Source organism: Macrobrachium rosenbergii, chromosome 10, assembly GCF_040412425.1.
Source record: "Macrobrachium rosenbergii isolate ZJJX-2024 chromosome 10, ASM4041242v1, whole genome shotgun sequence".
Lineage (NCBI taxonomy): Eukaryota > Metazoa > Arthropoda > Malacostraca > Decapoda > Palaemonidae > Macrobrachium > Macrobrachium rosenbergii.
This window is the reverse complement of record NC_089750.1, coordinates 67,612,207-67,634,706: the sequence shown is the minus strand read 5'-3', so window position 1 is coordinate 67,634,706 and position 22,500 is coordinate 67,612,207. Positions and strand designations below refer to the sequence as shown.

General features: G+C 36.6%; 1 protein-coding gene across 6 annotated transcripts in view; it reads left to right on the top strand.

The window, feature by feature from the left end:
• The window catches only part of Tsp66E (Tetraspanin 66E), a 238,820-nt gene that overhangs the window by 138,647 nt on the left and 77,673 nt on the right, over positions 1–22,500 (top strand). The window contains exon 1 of one of the 6 annotated variants that reach the window (XM_067110600.1): positions 5,357–5,966. The exons of the other annotated variants lie outside the window; for them this stretch is intronic. The gene's annotated coding sequence lies outside the window, so the exon portion shown is untranslated. Of the gene's footprint in view, positions 1–5,356; positions 5,967–22,500 lie in introns of those variants that run through there. 6 annotated transcript variants of the gene reach the window in all.

Below are 22,500 nucleotides of genomic sequence, written 5' to 3'. Positions count from 1 at the left end.
TCTCAGAATTTTCACTTGTTAAATATATTCCCTTTAACGAGTTGTGGTTTGTTGTTGGTGAATCTACATTTATACGCCAGGTTTGTGTGTGCGTATATATATACTGTATATATATATATATATATATATATATATATATATATATATATATATATATATATATATATATATTATATATATACATATATATATATATATATATATATATATATATATCTACATACATATTCATTTGTATATATGGTATATCGGTATGTGTCTTTGTGTGTGAATGTATGTGTGTACGTTGGGCGCTATGATACAAGTTGCGTTAGGTATTATACGCACAAACTTTTCCCCAAAGACTCAAATACTGAAAGCGTAACAAAATATTCTTAACAAATCTCTGACGCTCCAAGATCTTGAAATCAGTTACGAAGATGTCAAGTCAGACCAGAAAGCGTTAAGTGAAAGAAGAGAAGTATCATCGGTATAACATTTTAGATTGAAAATGTAATACGACTCTACTCTCGGGATCTTGTGGCTGACCACAAGCCCACGTTCTGTCCGTCTCTATATGAGTGAGCATGCAAATGCGCACATAATACTTGTGAATGCGTATAGTAATGTATAGGATAGACAGATGAATTATTAGGTGGATTTGGAAAATGTTTATTTCACTAATGAAGTCGCAGGTTGTGATGTAAACAACTGCCGAAACTAAAGAAGAGAGAGAGAGAGAGAGAGAGAGAGAGAGAGAGAGAGAGGAACTTATTCAGAGGGAAATTGATCATGAGTAATTGGAACTGTGCAAACGTTTAAGTGACTCCATTCTATGTTAAAACGGGTTTAGATTGTTTTCCTCCCTCCCGGGATCGATCTCCGGACTGTAATGGTAAGACAAGACTGGTAATACATTGTAAAAAGGTCCAGTTGTGTGTGTGTGCATATATATGTATGTATGTCCCGTATTTTTTCACCTGTGGTGATGTGTTATATATATATATATATATATATATATATATATATATATATATATATATATATATATATATATATATATATATGGGACTAAGTGTAGGTCTGACCGGTTTCGACTTTCTTTCGAAGTCAATGACTTAGAAATGAAGTCGAAACTTGTCAGACCTACACGCAGTATCCTAGTTTTTCACTTCTGGTGATGTGTGATAACCAAATCACGGGGTAATGTGATTGTGATCATTATATATATATTATGTAGACAGTATATATATATATATATATATATATATATATATATATATATATATATATATATATATATAATATATTTATTTCTTTATGAGTATAGAAATGGTATGAGTTTATGTAAGCGTACAAGCGCCATATTTTTATCCGCGCAGTATAACAAAACCCTTTTATAACAAAACCTTTTGAAACTAATACGACACGACTCATCGCGAGAGAGCCATGCTGTAGTGCCCGGAATCTGGCTCATCCGAGTGAGTTAAAAATGGTGCGTCGATGTTCTTGTTAGCATAAGTGATGACGTAGCTCTCTCTCTCTCTCTCTCTCTCTCTCTCTCTCTCTCTCTCTCTCTCTCTCTCTCTCTCTCTGGAACGGGGGAGGAAGAGCATAGGATTTAATAAATACTTTAAAGGTTCATGGCCGTAGGATGTGGAAATGTACAGATGTGGAAATGCTCACGATGACAGTTTAATACGTATTCTTGACATTGAATCCGTGAATGTTGTAAATTGCCGTATGAAAAGTAAAAGTGCGCTGATTACGTCATTATGATTACGTCGTTATATCAGCGTGTAGACGTAGTACTGTGGCTCGTTCTAATTCTTCTTCGTTATGTTTTGATCTATGATAATTTCGACAATTTTAAAAGTACAACAACGGAAGTTAAAACACAACAGGGCCGTCGTTGGAGAACAGAAATGTCATATTATTATCTGTTTCACTTCATCGGCACAGCAGAAATAAATAAATAAGTATATACCTTATATATATATATATATATATATATATATATATATATATATATATATATATATATATATATATATATATATATATATATATATATATATATATATATATATATGTATGCATGCATACACTCCATCATATTGTTATCTGTTTTCTGTTTTACTTCATCGGCACAGCAGAAATAAATAAACAAATTATATATATATATATATATATATATATATATATATATATATATGTATGTGTGTGTACGTATGTATGTATGCACTCCATTTTAGCAAAAACCACTAATTGGATTGCTTAAAGTTTCTTTCCACAATATACCACGTCGTGAATTTTTTTATACTCTATTTTTGGAGTGGTGGTGTTCTTCGTTAAAAAATAACGAAGAATATTTAACCAAAAAATGTTGTAAAGGAACCGGGGCAAGGAATTTTCTTCGCCCCAGTAATTTTCTATGTATTAATATCGTGTTAAAAAGAGTAAATATCCGTTAGAATGAGTTGAATTCTCAGAATTACTTCGTTAATTAAGAAAGGGTCCGTAGTTAGATATTTATGCATATAAGATTTGTATGTTTATATATCATTGTGTGCGCGTCAAACAGATTATATATATACATACATATATATATATATATATATATATATATATATATATATATATATATATATATATATATATATATACTATATATATAACTATATTTATACAGTGTGTATATATATATATTATATACATATATATATATATATATATATATTTTTTAATGTTTCCCATCATTCTGCTAAAATCATTTCATTGCGTGGTTGAATTTATATGCCCTCTTTCTCTGTTACTAGAACAGATTCTCTCTCTCTCTCTCTCTCTCTCTCTCTCTCTCTCTCTCTCTCTCTCTCTCTCTCTCTCTCTCAATGTTTACCTCTCTTCCTCCCTCTTTCTCTCCCTAAATGTTTATTAGACAGGGCCCAGAGTCCTTTGAATCTAAACAACAAAATAAAATAAGCTGTATATATGGACTTCGGACGTTTCTTCCGCCTTATCCTTCACCAAATACCTCTCATTAAAGAAGCCGAGACCTCAAGTGCGAAAAGCATTTCAGGAACAAAAATAAGATAATAAAAAAATATAAAAATAAAAAGATTAGCTGCGGTTTTTGCTTCGCGCTGTCACCAAATGGATGCTTATTTTAAGTAAATAATCACGCATTAGTTTTATTTATGCGTCCTTGGATTGAAGGAGAGAATATTTCGTCTTTTTATGTACGGGGTTTTGTTTTGTATTTTTTTTTTTACCTTCATTAATCAGTAGTTTTCCTTCCTCATTGAAATGGATGACTTCACAAGGTAACAGTCAGTCTGTATGTGTACAAGGCGAGTTTGTAATTCCTACATAGTTGTATTTTTCCCGTTGTAACCCGTATATTCTAAACAGTTGCGCTTGAAACCTAGAATATTTTATAAATCACCTGATGAATTGTCCTGTTGGAATGCAGTTTTGTGCCAGGAAATTGGGAACATTGCACATTGTCCTTTGGCACTTGAGAATGGGCCACGCACTTGTAATTGAAGGGCTTTTAATAATGCGTCAAATCCAGTCATTTGGTAAAAACTGTTTGGTTCCGTTGGCTTTCGGGCGTCTGATGCTTGAGTGCACTGCCCTCTGGAATTTAATGTTGGTTAATCACGCGTCTTACTCTTGGAAACTTAAAAGCATCTTTCCTATTGGGTGCGCGGTTGAGGAGGGTAATCATCTTCTTTCCAGAGTTCTCGTTAAGAGGCATTTTAAAGTCTACTGAAGAAGATGGTTTTTATAAAATTTATTTACTATATTTAATCAGTTTAGAATTTTTATCGCAGTAGGATTTTATTCCAGCTATTTCATGTTGAATTGTACGTTTCCAGTTTGTTGGAATACGAAGTTATGCATGTGTTTTATATATTGTATTGGGTAAGAATTTTTTTTTTTTTATAAATTATATCAAAATCTATTTGCGGAGTCGATGACCAGTAATGATGAGGTATCTGAGAAGGATAATGAAAGCTAAGCAAGCCCTCGAAATTTTTCTGTTTATATTATAGTATTACTGGTCAACGAAATTGCTGTCGGTTTTAATTTCCATATCATGAGAAGTTAGAGATAATATGAAGGGTAAATAGTCTGTATATAAAGTTAGATAGATAGAAAGAATATATAATTTAGGCCGAAGGCCAGGCGCTGGGACTTACAAGGTCATTCAGCGTTGAATGGAAATTGAGAATAAGAGGTTTAAAAGGTGTTACATGAGGAAAACCTCGCAGTTGCACTGTGAAACAATTGTTAGGAGAGGGTGGAAAGTGAGATGGAAGAACGAATATGAATGGAGGTACAGTAATAGTAATGAAAAGGGTTGCAGCTAGGGGCTGAAGGGACGCTGCCAAGTACCTAAAGTAATGCCTACAGTGCACCGCGTGAGATGGACTGATGGCGCTACCCCCCTACGGGGTGTATGAAGTTAGACAGGTAGCTCATCCTTACATAAGCCCTTCTCTGCCCTTGAGACACCCCTGGTAGGATCTTTTCCATTTTAGCAGGATGTGGTGGGGTCCTGCAGCAGGAAATCCGGATCACGATTAAGAGCAGGTGACAGCGGCTTGAAAAGATGAATGCGGAGATTTAGAACCCATATGCCGAGACCTGTTTACTTGTTGGGGTTGAAAAAATAAGTTCTGAATGGATTCCACTCCTAGATGGAAAGGCTGAATCCAGGACACATTACTGAGCTCTGATTGGCGAATCCGTCTGTGATGACCAGTGAGGGGATGAGACGTCGTAAACAACAGGAGTCAAAAAAAAAAAAACGCATTGATTGTGGAGTGATACTCGCAATTACAAATTAAAAAACAATTATTTACAGTGATGATATTGTAGTGCTGTGCATCTGTGGGAATACGGCCATTCATTGTAATAAGTCTTGACAATTTTTTTTATAACAGTAATAAAAATCATTAAATAAAACGATACTCCAACCATTCATAATAATGAGAACAATAATACTGCAGCGTACTCCAGCCACTCATCCCATTTTCTTCAGGCGCTAACACACTCTGACCTTTTCGCAACTACCAGTGGCCTCCTCCTAATAGCCATGGACGATTTAAAGTAATCGTAAAAAAAAAAAAAATAAATAAATGCAGCGTCAGAAGACCGAACGCTGCATCTGACTTTTTTTGTTTGTTCGCCGAGAAAACGAGCAGAGGAAGACAACAACCAAACATTTGCCTCTTGAGGCGGCTGGAAGAAAAGAGGCAAGAAGAAACGACCGAGAGGTAAACAATTCGCTGTATCGTATTGATGGTGATGCGCGCTCGTTTAAGCAATGTCTGACCCGGATATTTAAAGCTGCCTTGGGAATGAGAGTGAGAGTTGACTGTCTACCTCGGTCCCGCGTGGAGTGTCGAGAGAGAGAGAGAGAGAGGGAGAGCGAGAGAGAGACCAGTTGCCTGTGACCGTTTCTGCGAGTAGAGGTGTCTTTTAGTGGTTGGTAGTGGTGCTGGTGGTGGAGGTGTTGTTGTTGGTGGCTGCTGCTGTCGCTGCTGGTGCTGGTGCTGCAGTCGTGTTGTTTGGAGGATCTTTTAAAGCGAGGGTCCTTCGCGTCTCTCGGTCTTGGTTGGAAACGTTCTTCTTCCCTCCTCCCCCTTCCCCTCTAAACCAGTCACTTTTCGTAGACATTTCGCCCCTCCAAAGAACTGCACTGGAGAGTCACTTTGGTGGAAGTTTGGGAAGAGTCTCTCATTGCTCGCGTTGCATTTTGGGGAGAATTAAAATCGACGTGAGCTCAAGTGGTGTCTGTGAATTGAGTGTTGGAAACGTACCCTTTGACAACAGGCGGTGATTTTCTGTCTGTTTTTGAAAGGGGAAGGTTAGACATGTATGGTCTGCTTTTTCGCATCTACGGGTGTTCGCCAAAGCGATAACGTGGCCTGTGTTCGATTGAGGGGCTCCCGGACCACGTTTGTGAACTGATAAAGGTAAGTTACATCGAGAGCTACACGTAGCTTCCATTGTCTGAGACGCAGGTGTAAACGTTGTTACGTTAGCAACACGGACAACATCTGCTTTAAAACTCGGCTACCCCCGCCTGCCATTGGACAGTTCAGTTCTTTGTGCTTTGAATTCGAATTCCTATTCCGTTTCTCAAGAGATAACTGTGGCGGCTTGTTAATGGGATGGGCATTGCAAAGACACTCAAGTATTTTCGGATAACAAACGTAAACTCTTAGAGGTGGGTGGACCAGTCTGTATGGATATCTTCCCCTGCGTACTATATACATACAGTCCTGGTATATACTCTTTGGGAGGGTGTTTCAAGTCTTTGTTGTCATATCTTTGGGTGATTGTGGTTAGAAGTATTGCACGGTGATAGGTAGACATGGAAAGCCAATGCTTGTGTTATCAGGATTGTTTCAGTATATATGTATGTATATTTATATAATATATATATATATATATATATATATTTATATATATATAATGTATGTATGTATGTATGTATGTATGTATGTATGTATAACAGAATCACGAAAATAAGGAACGTGATGTTTCCCTTCCCTTCGTGGATTTTATCTTATATGTATATGTATATATATATATATATATATATATATATATATATATATATATATATATATATATTATATAATGTATATATAATATATATATGTATATATACTATATATATGTATGTATATTATATATATGTGTATCGTATATATAAAATATAAAATATGTTACTGTGTAATTGTGTGTATTTGTTAGACATGCGCCGTTTATACATAATGAATGTTTTCAAGTATTTGTGAATAATTTTACTCCTCTTAGGTATATATACATATGTGTAATTAATCTGTTAATTCCGTATGTATATATATGTGTAATGAATCTAAAGTGTGCATACCGCAACATTGAGAGAGAGAATCAAGATTTTGAAATCCCCCCATTTTAGAAATCAAATTAGGAGCCCGTGCAATTTTTTTTTTATTATTACCCGATCTCTCTCATCTTATTGTAAATCCGTGGAATCGGGGTAAAGTGGATGCACGGTCCGTTTCGACTGCTGTTTAATCCAAAATGATTCTCGTGGGATTCCTGGCTTTGGGATTTGACAGATCAGACCCGGTCGGGAATTAGTTCCTAGAATTAATACCTGGGCACCAATCGTCCCCCTCCCCACTCCCTTTCCACCATGCCTATCTCTAGACCACCTTCCAAGTAGAGTGGGTTTTATTTTATTCAGTAATACGTACATGGTTTTCTGTGTATGTATGCATGTATGTATGTATATATGTATGTATATATATACATATATTTATATATGTATGTATGTATGTATGTATGTATGTATACAAAGTTTGCCCATAACACCAAAGAGAATAGATTTTACAGCATTATATTCTGGACGGTAATGGACTAAGAGGTACAACAAAACAGTGTTTATGTACATATATATATATATATATATATATATATATGTGTGTGTGTGTGTGTGTATGTATGTATATATATGTACATATATATGTGTGTATATATTATATATATATTATATACGAACATACACAATATTCAGTCAGCCATAAAAAAATGGTGAAGAAAACAGTATTACAATAAATTCTATTTCATTTTCCATCACGAACCCTGTAGGATAGACGCAAGCCTGTCATGTTGTGTTGTGGCAAGCAGGATTTTTCTTTAAATAATTATGGCCCTCAATTATGGTGTCCCCCGCGTCCTTTTGTAACTCCTTTCGTGTGGTCTAACAAGTAGCAATGACCATGGTAATGACGGTTCCAAAGGAGGCTGGCGGTGTTTAGACGTTCCCGCACCTTTACAGTGTTTTATCAGTTCCCTTATTTTGGATGATGTTTAATCGTGTTATTGTAAGCGTTTCATCATGCAAATCATGACATCTTAAACAGATTATGTTCGCAGACTTAAAATCAGTTTCCTTCACTTCGTCTTCTCAGCTACCACTCTGTTGGTCGCGAGTTCGAATCTCCGACCGGCCAGTGAAGAACAAGAGGAATTTGTTTCTGGTGATAGAAATTCATTTCTCGCTATAATGTGGTTCGGATTCCACAATAAGCTGTAGGTCCCGTTGCTAAGTAACCAATTGGTTCTTAGCCACGTAAAAGTAAATCTAATCCTTCGGGCCAGCCCTAGGAGAGCTGTTAATCAGCTCAGTGGTCTGGTTAAACTAAGATATACTGAACTTCACTTCTTTCCTCGTGCTGTGCCCGTAAGGGGGTAGGGCCGTCAGTGCACCTCTTGCTGTGCACTGTAGGCATTACTTAAGGTTCTTTGCAGCGTCCTTTCGGCCCCAAGCTGCGACCCCTGTTATTACTATTGCTGTACCTCCGTTCATATTCTCTTTCTGCCATCTTACTTTCCACCCTCTCCTAACAATTGATTCTTAGTGCAACTGCGAGGTTTTCCTCCCGTTACACCTTTCAGGTCTTTTTACTCTCAGTTTCCCTTTAAGCGCTGAATAACCTCACAGGTCCCAGTGCCTGGCCTTTGGCCTGAATTCTCCATATTCACTTATTCAAATTATTCATCCTCCCTCGTGTTCTAGTTTCTCTGGAGGATTTTAGTTCTTTCAGCTCTTCACCAAGACAATTGTTATTGAGCGAACGACTGCAAAACAGTAGGAACAATAATAATAACGATAACAATATCCCATGAGAAAAACAAGGCTGGGAATACTTTCACCAAAGCGTTATTGCCGCATTACAGAAACCAAAGGGGCCTTTTAACGTAAAAAAAATCTTGCTCTGTTTATGAAATATTTTATCGGATGGGAAATTTGAATCTGGACTGTTTTATTGTAACAGTTATGAATATTAATATCTCTGGACGAATCATTGATAGGATTTTGTAAAATGACTCGGAATGATGTTCTTCATCACAGGTGTTTAAAAATCTCAATATTATAAGTGGCCATGTGCCTTAGCACTAAGGTAGCCCAAGGCATGAACGCTCTGTTGAACACGACCTCAAGTTGTTATTGGAGAGTTATGTAATAGTCGGTCATTCTCTCTCTCTCTCTCTCTCTCTCTCTCTCTCTCTCTCTCTCTCTCTCTCTCTCTCTCTGGCCAAGCATCTGTCAGTCTTGCTAGATGTAAATATAAGCATGAAACTTGGCCTTGATTAGGTTACGGGCGCCAAGGGAAATAATTCCGTGGACTCCACATTGGTGCACTGGTAAACATATCGCAGACCTTAGGCCCCGAATTTTTCATGCGTGTCTTGGGATGGAAATTGTGGTTGTAAGGGTACGCCTGTTATTGTCTCGCTTTGCTTTTCGGTTATTGTTGCTGTACATTTTATTCAGAAGTTGTGTGTGTTTCGCTTCGTGTAAAGCTCACTGGAGCATGAAATTTTAAAAATTTGCATTACAATATACGAACTATGTTATATATATATATATATATATATATATATATATATATATATATATATATATATATATATATATAGTTGTACATGTATTATTTACATTATATATATATATACATATATATATATATATATATATATATATATATATATATATATATATATATATATATATAGTTGTACATGTATTATTTACATTATATATATATATATATATATATATATATATATATATATATATATATATATTATACAGTATATATGTATATATATTTATCATATATATACGCATATAAAACATAAGTATACGTATATAAAAACACACATATATAGATGTATGTTTTTTTTATATACGTATACTTTTGTTAGATATACAGTATATATGTGTGTGTTATGTACGTATACTTATATATATTATATATATATACATATACTTTTTATATATTTTAACATGAATTTCTCATTTTTAATTTTGTACTCAAATGATACGTACTCAATACCTGTCCCGAAAGAAATGATGTACCCGCTGATGAAAAAGCATTTTCGTTGCTGAATCCCAGGTCAGATTGCGTCAGCTGACCTGGCACACACGTTTTCATTTCACATGGGATAATTAATATCGAACTGTTATGAGAGACCGAATACTGGATCCCTCACCCTCCTCCTCCGCCCACCCCCAACCCTTTCCATTTAGGTCGCTCGCAAATGTTAATCAATTCAGCAGACAATACCTCTCAATTTTTAGAGCATTCCAGTCAATGAATTCGTTAATAACTCGCAGTTCGTGAAATGTAGAAGTATAACCCAGCTGTGTCGTTTGTTTATCTGTAGACTTTTTTGCTTTTTTGTTTTTATTCACGTACGTTTCAATGGGAAACTGTGTGTGTGTATATATGTATATATATATATATATATATATATATATATATATATATATATTTATATGTATATATATATATATTATACATATATATTGCTTTATATATATATATATATATATATATATATATATATATATATATATATATATGTGTGTGTGTGTTTGTGCATACACATATATACATATACATAATGTGTATATATGTGTATTTATATATATATATGTATATGTATATATATGTATATGTATATATATGTATATGTATATATATGTATATGTATATATATACATATATATATACATATATATATATATATATATATATATATATATATATATATATATATATATATATATATATATATATATATATATATATATATATATAGCGTACACAAGAAACGTTTGGAAAGTGCAGTCCGCCAAGATGAGTTTCGTGGATAGGTCCCGACATGCCGCTCACCAGTCCACCCTGCTGTAAGTGGGCACCATTCCTGCTTGGAACAAGAAAAGGGCGTGGTGATTAAAACCTCTTCAAAAAAAAAAAAAAAAAACTTGCTATTGATCCAAACTCAAGATAAAATTTGTAGCATTTTCTGTACATTAGCTGTGAGTTCTCGATGAAACACTTGAAAAATGAATGAAGGGATACAGTGAATAGAGATACAGTTACCTCTCAGCAATTTGTTCCTACATTAATACAAACCTTCGGTCTTTACATAGAAGCTAAATCCTGTGGTAAGGACCTTCCGGTTTGCATGTAAGGAAAAATACAAATTGCTTCAAAATTTGCTATTTGTTCCTGCACAAAGACAAAGCTTCGGTCTTTACATAGGATTTGGCTTCTGTGTAGACTTTCAGGCTTGTATGTTAGGAAAAATACAAATTATTTTTATCTTTCCAATTTATTTCAGGTTCTTAAGGAGCTCTTGCAAATGTGTTTCCAATCGTTCAGAAAAAAAATTTTTTTTGAGGGGGTGTTGGTGATTGGGTGAAGGCGAGGGTGAATAACCCAAGCACTTTTATTCAGAATTACTCGAGAAATAATATAATGACTTCACTTTCACCATTGAATTGCGAGACGGAGAAAGAGACACTTCCCGACATTGCCTTAAGGGAAAATGAGATTAAAGACTTCACTTGTCGGAATCACTTTTATTGAGATATATTTTCTATTCCTCCCTCCGTATCCAAAATTGGTGTAAGACGAAGTGTAATGATAAGGTATCTTGTTCAGTCTGCCGATGTACGGAAGGGCTGCTTGTGGGTGTTTTCGCGTAAGAAAGTCATATATCCTCCTTATCCGTTCTGGACTTCAATTTCCGGATGGCTTTCCGACGAGGATATTTCCCCCTGAATCTCCAAGGAAAGATATTTCTCTCTCTCTCTCTCTCTCTCTCTCTCTCTCTCTCTCTCTCTCTCTCTCTCTCTCTCTCTCTATGTAAAGAGAAGTTAGGTGTCTGAGTAATTACTGAAAGGTGAGTCTCTCTCTCTCTCTCTCTCTCTCTCTCTCTCTCTCTCTCTCTCTCTCTCTCTCTCTCTCTCTCTCTCTCTCTCTCAGTTGAAGAGAAGTTAGGTCTCTCTGAGTAATTACAAAGAACCGAATTTCTCTCTCTCTCTCTCTCTCTCTCTCTCTCTCTCTCTCTCTCTCTCTCTCTCTCTCTCTCTCTCTCTCTCTCTCAGTAAAGAGAAGTTAGGTGTCTGAGTAATTACTGGAAGGTGAGTCTCTCTCTCTCTCTCTCTCTCTCTCTCTCTCTCTCTCTCTCTCTCTCTCTCTCTCTCTCTCAATTAAAGAGAAGTTAGGTCTCTCTCAGTAATTACAAAAAACTGAGTTCCTTTCCCTGTCTTTCGAAGGCGTATCCTCAAATGGACTGCTAAGCTTTTAAGCCACTTCTGTCCGAGTAGCTCCGTGTATCACCCATTCCTTTTTCCCTCTAAGTAATTATGAAAAGATTCTCTCTCTCTCTCTCTCTCTGTGTGTGTGTGTGTGTGTGTGTGTGTGTGTGTGTGTATGTGTGTGTGTCTGTGTATGTGTTCGCTTGCGTAACTAACATTCAGAAGCTGAGTCACTAGATTTCCTTTGAACCGTACACTATTTACCACGCCTGGTTGTGCCTCCGAGCCACTGCTATATTTTTCTCCTAGACGTTTTTGTTTTTTTTCTCGCCGTTGAGATATTCCTTACGTAGGTACCGTATCTATCTGCCTTGCCGTTCACCATAAAACGTCTTTTTATGAGCGAAAGTTAATAAAAGAACCGAGAAAGTGAAACTTTCTTGTAATAAATGTTAATGCTCTTTGTTGTTTTGCGCTGACGTCGCAACTTCGTCTGGTAATGGGAGAGATTTTGAATTATCTGCAGTTTTATGGGGGCCTTGTGACTGAAAGTGTTGCTCTTGTCATTGTCATGTGTTGTGAGAGTTAGTTTAGTTGATCGAATTTTGTTTTTAATGGCCCTAAAACAGTCTTTTACAACTGCTTTAGATTAGACCGAAAAATATTTTCACATTACCATAAAAATGAAGATAGGATAGAGTAGGCGTAAGTCTCTTCTAGGATAATCCACTTTGACCTGACGCGTGTAATAGATATTCCAGGAATTTTTGGAGTTGATATTCATCCCCTTTTCCAGAACCTTGTTTTCAGGTCGGGTTGGGATGTCACTTTTATGGGGGTAACGGGAATCGTCTTTGTGGGTTCACGCTATTTTGATCAGTGTAGTTTTTCCCCCTTCTATTTCAAGTGGTACATGTTTGCACTGCATATGTGTATCTGGTGCAGTTTTATAGTGTTTCGCTCTGTCCGTTAAAATTTGCTTTACTTAGTGCTGTTTTAAACTGTTGTTTGTTTTCGTCATGCACTTCATCTGTTTACATGTACCGAAGGTTTGCTTGCTTTGTTTAACTGGAATATATTTGATTCATTCATACTTTTTTGGTGCGTTGCATAACTTGTGCAATATGTGTTAATGGTCTTTTTATTTGATTCCACTTATATCTGCATTATTGACGTTTCAAATCGATATGGTTTTTCATATTCCGGTTTTTATGGTTTGAGTGTGTCCTGTCACTACATTTCACTTCCATTTTTATAACCCTTTTGTTAAAGCTATAGAAATATGTCTGTTCAGTAACTATTAAATATTAATCTGTGTTATTAATCTATTGAATTGGGGCCTTACAATTAATTATTGCTGTTACTCTGTGAGACACTTACATCCAGGACCCGAAGCCTGATCATTCTGATAGGTCTGCGTTCCTTCTGGAAGCCTTTCAGTTTGATGCAGTGAATGAAAAACCTCAACACTTAAGAACTTACCATGAAAAGGATGCAAAATCACATGGATCCTTAAAAAAAATACAAACGCTGTTCCACTACCAATTATTTGAGAGCCCCAGTATCAGTGGACGTCAAATTTGTTCGAGGTATTCGAACCCATTGTTCTCAAACATATCGGCTTTGCCTGTAACTCCGTTGTTTTATGGAGCTGACAGTAAATATCCGCAACCACTATCGTTGAAGCTTATCGTGATTGGTTGGAGGCCATACTATGCACCTGCCATTGGTTGCAGAGATATTGGCTGTGAATATTCACCGTCAGCTGAAAAAAAAAATCCTGATGTGCTTTTTACTATATCATTATAGTACTTAAACTGTACTGTCCAGTAAATCAGGATTTTTTACGTAAATATTTCAGTCGTTGTGGTTTATTTCAGGAACTGAGACGCTGCGATGCATTCCGAGTATTGCACCAGCCCGGGACCTTTCCCGGAAAAAGCGGGACTCCATATCTTAAAAACTAACCATAGAATTTTCTTGAAAATAATCCCACATCCAAAATACCGGAAAGTTAACTAACCCAACCCAACCTAACCTAACCTAACCTAACTAACCCAACCTAACCTAACATAACCTAACCTATCCTAACCTAAGGGGCATGGCAAAAAAAACGGGGCTGGTGCATTACTAGTATACATCTCGGGAATATGCCGCCAGGATACTCCTGCAAAAGCAACCCCTGTCCGCCAGTTCGAAAAAACGAAATTAGTAAAATTCTAGTCAAAACCCAACAAGGCAGTTCATACCATAGTCAGGTATTTTCTCACCGTTCACTTCGACAGCAGTGTCACAGAACCTCGCTTCCCGTTGCCTGTGAAGTGTTCGCTATAACATCTTCGATGGGAAGTCAGTGTAACAAGATAAGATTCCGGATACCGTACTGTTAACCATGGGGTTAGCCCACCCGAGAAGATTCGGAGACGCCCGGCTGCCGTTTCCTTTGGAGGTTGTTCCGGGGTTGGTGGTAATTTGAGGAATTACTAAGGTTAGTTACCGGTAGCGTGGAAGTTAACCAACGCCCTCTCCAATCGGCGTAAGCTACAGCCTTTTATTTTCATATATATGCTTTTGTTTCCACTGAGTGCTGTAAACGTTTGGGACGTTTAAGTATTATCTTCCTTTGGTTTAGATTTTGCTTCCCTTCCCAAATGTGCATTCATAGGGCAAAGCGAGGTTTAGACAGAGAGAGAGAGAGGCGGACAGACAAGAAGAAGAAAAACAAGTGTTACCAGTGTTATAAGAAATACAGAACGACCTTAGAGAGAGAGAGAGAGAGGCGGACAGACAAGAAGAAGAAAAACAAGTGTTACCAGTGTTATAAGAAATACAGAACGACCTTAGAGAGAGAGAGAGAGAGGCGGACAGACAAGAAGAAGAAAAACAAGTGTTACCAGTGTTATAAGAAATACAGAACGACCTTAGAGAGAGAGAGAGAGAGAGAGAGAGAGAGAGAGAGAGAGAGAGAGAGAGCGAGAGAGGCGGGCAGACAAGAAGAAGAAAAACAAGTGTTACCAGTGTTACAAGAAATACAGAACGACCTTAGAGAGAGAGAGAGAGGCGGGCAGACAAGAAGAAGAAAAACAAGTGTTACCAGTGTTACAAGAAATACAGAACGACCCTAGAGAGAGAGAGAGAGAGAGAGAGGCGGACAGACAAGAAGGAGAAAAACAAGTTTTACCAGTGTTACAAGAAATACAGAACGACCTTAGAGAGAGAGAGAGAGAGAGAGAGAGAGAGAGAGAGAGAGAGAGAGAGAGAGAGAGAGAGAGAGAGAGAGGCGGGCAGACAAGAAGAAGAAAAACAAGTGTTACCAGTGTTACAAGAAATACAGAACGACTTGAGAGAGAGAGAGGCGTACAGACAAGAAGAAAAAAAGTGTTACTAGTGTTATACGAAATGCAGAACGACTTAAGAGAGAGAGGCGGACAGACAAGAAGAAGAAAAACATGTGTTACCATTGTTATAAGAAAGACAGAACGACTTGAGAAATTCATGAAAATTCAATGATGCAGTAGCGCCATTTATTTTAAAAGGCTCTCCATTTCCCTTTTAATGGCAAGGGAAGTTGCAATTAAAAATCAGCCTTGAACATCAAAGGGCCACGAGACCTCTAGTAATACCATTCTCATCTAGAGAACTCGAGGGCAAAGTGGGGGTCCTTTACACAGAAAGGACGAAACGAAAGGCCCTCGGGGTTCGAGTGGTAGAGAGGCTTTATATGTTTCCACGTAGCGTCCAGCTGTTTCATATAATTTCTGCAGAGGGTAATTGGCTTCTGGGTTTGATTACTCTGGAATATATAGGCAGATCGGAGCTGAAATTGGAAACTCCTCCTGTAATCAGGGAAGGATTGTACATCACATGTTTTTTTTTTTTTTTTTAGATTCGTGCGACTTTAGACTATGCACATTTGAGATTTTGAATTATATTTCGATTAGTTTTAAAGTATGCTGGAGGATCTTATTTCTCAGGATGCAACATATTACTTTTAAAATGATAAAAATAGATTCGACGGTGGGATTTTGAAAATAAAGAGTCGACGATACGATGTAATTTTGAAAATGACAAATAGATTCGTCGATGGGATTTTGAAAATGACAAATAGATTCGACGATGGGATTTTAATTTAGCATAATATTTTTTGACAAACCGTTGAATAAATCCTGTTTTAGTACTGACAGAGAATATCACTCTTGGTTTTTGTATTAACGACAAAATGAATTCAGTTATCCAAGCGTTCACCCCAAAGTCAGGCTTTAATTCATGCTCCCTTGCATATTAATTCGACTCTGCTTCCTGACTGGGGCGCCTCCCCATCTGCTTATTAATTTAACATATTTTACTCATTCTCCTGAAACTACTGAGTGACAGAATAGGTTGACTGAAGGCGATTTCAGTCTGACGATAAATACGAAATCATTCATATTGTGAAAGCGGAAAGGCATGCGACCTATGATAAGATTTGTTAGGTTCTGCTAACATATTCTGAATCATCTTGCAAGAGTAATATTCCAAGTGGTACTGTCGTCTTGTAAGAATCAAAAAATGCCTGTTATTTAAGGATGCAGAGTCGTCTTGCAATAAAAAAAAATTGCCTTTGGTGTTGAAGAGTCGTCGTGAAAAAGAACAATCGTTGAGAGAATCTTCTTTGCAATTCAAAAAAAAAAAGTAAAGCGGGTAGCTTTTGTTTTATAGCTTTAAAATCGTCTTGCAATTAAAAAACAGCCTTCTTGCAATAAAAAATTTGCCTCTGGCGTTGAAGAGTCGTCGTGAAAAAGATCAAGTATAGAGAGAATCATCTTGTAAGCTTAAAAAATAGGGAGCTTTAGTTTTCTAGTTTAACAATTGTCTTGCAAGTAAAAAAGCTGCCACTCGTTGGTGCAGAGTCGTCTTGCAATAAAAAAAAATTGCCTTTGGAGTTGAAGAGTCGTCGTGAAAGTATTGAAAGGTTCGTCTTGTAAGTTTAAAAAGAAAAATGCAGGGATCTCTTGTTTCCTAGTTTTACAGTTGTCTTGCAAGTAAAAAAACCTACCGTTCGTTCTTGCAGAGTCGTCTTGAAAGAAGTAAAACGTCAGTGTTGCAAAGTCGTCGTGTAAGATAAAATCTGTTGTCTTCAGAGTTGTCTGAAAAAAGGTCAGCGAGAAAAGATGGACAGCGGTGTCTTGCAACTGTCTGTCTGTGTTGTTATTACTTAATTTTAGAACCACCATTGTCGTCTCTGGCCTTGAAAATAGCCACAACATTCGGTTCTGGCCAATGAAAGCGCGAGATTAGATTCGACGATAGACTTGGCAGGCTATAGAGTCTCTCTCTCTCTCTCTCTCTCTCTCTCTCTCTCTCTCTCTCTCTCTCTTTGTCTGTGTGACCGTGAGGTCTAAGGTGGTACTATAAAGTGTAGGACAGCGTGAAAATTGCCACATTCACCTTCTTTCAAGGAAACATTTAAAGCGAAAGTGAAGGTGAAATACTTTCTTTATCTCCTTCACATTTATCTCACTTGTAAACGTTTCAATTTTGTGTTGAGGATTTATAGGTAAACGCTCTCGTCTCTCCATCGCAGTTAAATCGCCGTTTAGTCTTTTAATATACAGTCTCTCTCTCTCTCTCTCTCTCTCTCTCTCTCTCTCTCTCTCTCTCTCTCTCTCTCTCTCTCTCTACTATATTTATAGCTTAATGCATGTGAGTATAAGAATGTCACGGTGTATCTGATAAAATTATATATACTGTATATAAATAATAATATATATATATATATATATATATATATATATATATATATATATATATATATATATATATATATATATATATATTATAGATACTGTACATATTGGTATATTTGTATGTATATATATATATATATATATATATATATATATATATATATATATATATATATATATATAGATACTGTATATATAGGTATATTTGTATATATATATATATATATATATATATATATATATATATATATATATATATTATATTGATATATTTGTGTGTATGTATATATATATATACACACAAATATATGCATATGCATATTTATATATTAATATATTTATACATACATTTTTTCTCACGAGCCACACCCTGATTGCAACCATTTAAGCCTAAGGTGACTAGGCACTTTTAGAACGGAATTTTGTGTCGGTATATACCCCTTTTTTTCCCGTTGCCGTTCTGTGCTTAACAGAATACTTTACCAAGAATTTCTCAAACCATTCCGGATGAAGTTATTATGACCTCGCTGCAATTGGCGAGTTTTATTACTCCGTCCCGTTAACCGCAATACGGAATCCTTTACATGTGATTATACCTAGGTAAGAGAGAGAGAGAGAGAGAGAGAGAGAGAGAGAGAGAGAATGTATATATATTTTTAACCGTCTTAATTCAGTCGTTACGGAAAAAGAAAATTTAATCGTATTGCTCACAGAATTTTAAGTGTTACTCTTAGCAATATATATATACATATATACATATATATATATATATATATATATATATATATATATATATATATATATATAATATATATACATATGTATATATGTGTGTATATATATATATATATATATATATATATATATATATATATATATATATTACTGAAAAGAAGATTTAACAGCATAGCCTACAAAATTTTAAGCCTGGCCCCGTAACTTACACTTCGACAAGATTATGATTATTGGTCAGGAATTTCCTGCTCCCCCGTCGGCAAGGACGAGCATGCCCAGGTTTTGTGAATAGCGGGGCGTGGAATTCCTGGAGAGACGGATATGGAATCGTGGACAAGGTGCGGCTGGCTGGACCGGACCAAGACCTAAAGAAGGTCTTGGGCTGGACCGTGGTCCTGTTTCGAGTATGGATGGGACTCGCAAGATCCAGATCATTTCACAGTCTCACTCCTCCTCCGCCTCCTCCTCCTCCTCCTCCTCCTCCTCCTCCTCCTCCTCCTCCTCCTTTGGCCAAAGGTCAGCAGGATTCGACGTGGCCCTTGCAAAGGACGTCGGAGTAGGATGCGGACGCCCTTCTGTCCTTAAAAATTAAAAAAAAATATATATAATTATTTCAAAAGTTGTTTTGTCTGAGATGTCAGAATTTCTCTCGATTCTTTTTTTTCTGTAATTATTTCACCGTTTTAATTTTAGGAGATGTCAGGATATCTCTTCATTTGTTTTACTTCAATAAAAGGCTTTGAATTTCGCAGATGCTGGAATTCTCTCTCTCTCTCTCTCTCTCTCTCTCTCTCTCTCTCTCTCTCTCTCTCTCTCTCTCTTTACAGTTATTACACTTATAATTTTGAAGTTAACGAAAAATCTTTTAATTTTGAAGATATGAAAAATCATTTTCGAACTAAACGTTTATGGTCATTCTTTTGATATAACGTTAACTCATCGTTTGATCAAGTGCCCTTGCAGTATTCAAAAGTAAACTATTAAATAAATAAGGTTAAAGAAGATAGAATATTACTTAAAGACAACATGAGGGCAATTTCACAGTCCATAAATAAACATGAATCGTCGCTGAAATAAATCTTGGAACAGACAGCTTTCATAAAGCGTTTGCGGCTTAAGTTTTCAGAGACGGGAAAATCATGACGGAAATAACATTTTAAAAAGGCAGAATGGGGTCACTATGTAATTATCACCTCTAGTAAATAGCGGGTGGAATCTTTGAACGGACAATTTTCCTGTGATCTAATGTTATCGAGGAGGAATTTTAAAAACCTAAATAAAAAAAAAAACAAGCTCACGAGTGATTATTGATGAGGTCAGCGTTGCTTTAAGTTGTGAATTACCTAATTGGTCTTTAGTCGATTTTTGTAGATCGCAGTCGGGTTGGATAGAGAGAGAGAGAGAGAGAAGGGCCTAAACGCAGTAATCATCACCAGAAGGCCTCGCTGTTGTTTCCTGTTATATATATATTTTTATAAGGGGGGTTGAGGCGCTCGCCATCCCATCCTGAGTCAGTGCCTTAGGAGAGCTGTTAATCAGCTCAGTGGTCTGGTTAAACTAAGGTGTACTTAACTTATGGACTGAATTTTCATCCGAGATTTAGACATGCTCCGAGTGGTAATAATATAACCCAAGCTCCCTAGTCTTTGTACAATTCTATTGAAATAGAGAATCGTTGTTAAACTAACGAAGTCTCAGTTTAAAGAGGCGAGCATTATTAGTCCAGACAACAAAAATTGAAGGTAACAGAAGCAAGCACGGAGGGGAAAAAAATTTTTATTGCCTTGCGCAACTGGAGTCTGGATTAACACACCTGCTCGCGTGTTCATTGAATTTATTGCCTTTTCTGAGAGGGTGAGTGAGTGTGTTCCGTCGACACCTGTTCTGTGTATGCTCATATATATAATAGTATACTGTTATACGCATTCGGATATACATAGGCTCAGTATTTTTCAGGTTTGTGTTGACAGTTTGACTTCTCTGTGGGATAAGTTTTTTTCAGATTGTGTTGACAGTTTGACTTCTCAGTGGGATAAGTTTTTTGTTTTTCAGAGCCTCAGTTAAAGCCTCCGAATCTTTTTAATTTAAAAGGATTCGGATAAGTTTTCTCGTTTTTCAGATCCTCAGTTGAAGCAGAGGGAGTGCATATTTAATGCACACAAATCACGTGACCCTGTTTTTCGGGAATATGGTGTTCAAATTATGGGCCGTTCATTTATGCAGATGCAAAAATCACGTCGCGTAATATGATTATGTGATCTCATTTTTTTTAATTACTAGAGGGAAAATGTTAAGCTGCTTTTTCAATTTTATTCGAACAGGACTCAAAGAGCTACTTTTCTCTCTCTCTCTCTCTCTCTCTCTCTCTCTCTCTCTCTCTCTCTCTCTCTCTCTCTCTCTCTCTCTCTCTGGAAGACAATTAGTTACGCCAAGGTAAAACTGCTTTCACTTGAAGGCATTGTTGAGTGGTAATGGTTCATGCGTTCATCTTTTCTGTGCCACTGAAATGGAACCGGACCTTTTCCTTCTTCCAGTTTTGCGGGGCGAATTCTTTTCTCTTAAAGTTTGCCATTTAATGCTTTTTAGTTTTCTGTAAAAGAAAACTATTGTGTCGGCTTTGTCTGTCCGTCCGCACTTTTTCTGTCCGCGCTCAGATCTTAAAAACTACTGAAGCTAGAGGGCTGCAAATTGGTATATTGATCATCTACCCTCTAATTATCAAACATACCAAATTGCAGCCTTCTAGCCTCAGTAGTTTTTATTTTATTTAAAGTTAGCCATGATCGTGCGTCTGGTAACGCTATAGGACATGCCACCACCGGGCCGTGGCTGATAGTCTCATGGGCCGCGGGTCATACAGCATTTAAGCTGTGCAGAAAATTCGATTGCGCCGAAGAAACCTCGACGCATTTTTTACTTTTTTTTTTCCGTTCCCTGACTCCGCCGACGTAAACAGCACCTTTTCTGATAACGAGACTTCACAGGTATTATTGCCGTCCTTGGTCGGACGAACAAAAATAGACGATGTTATTTTCTCTTGAGAAATTTTGGGTGGCGTTTAGTCTGCGTGTAATACTTTTGACAAAATAGCGAAGTGTAACAGAGGCCCCCATTCCCAAAAGGGAATGTTATCATGCAATATAATCTTTCAACCGTGAAGTCTGAATTTTTTTAAGGGCCTGATTAGGCACCATTTCTCTTCCTCGGATCATGATGATAGAATAAAAGATAATCGTCATGGTGAAAGCAATATAAAATACCATTGCAAGTTCGAATAATAATAATAATAATAATAATAATAATAGAATTGTTTTAAGGTTAGCTGTCACTAAGCTGACCTCCATTTTTTCGATCGGTTCAGATTCACCAAAATAGCAGAATTTTAGTGGACGTCCTAATCAGGATTAATCCTGGTCCTAATCTGGAATTGTGGCCGACCAGAGATCGAATTTATTTTCGGATATGGACTTCCTTAAATCTACAGTTTTATGTGCCTATTCGTTATTGCCACTGGACTTGAGATCTGGGGACTTGAAATAATGTTGGGTACGGTTAGTGCTGTGGTGACCAGACCCAGCAGTCCCCTAAATACCCGATGACCATTCATGGTGTAGGGCAGTGGTTCTCAAAGTGGGTACCGTGGCACCCTGGGGTGCCACAGAAAGTGCCTAGGGGTGCCGCAAGATTGTCATGAATTTTGTCTTGGCTAGATAATCTCAATGAACATTTGTAAAAAAAAAAAAAAGTTTGCAGAAGTCTTCATATAATTATTATCAGTGCGCCTACTCTAATTATGTTTATCTAATTCTTTTGATATGCTCTTTGTTTTTACAGTATATTTCTGCATGTACGGTGTGCTAATTTTGGTTTGAGTATGGGTAATAATTTTATTCATTGAATGAGAAGTTAATTCATGCGATATGGTGGGATGGT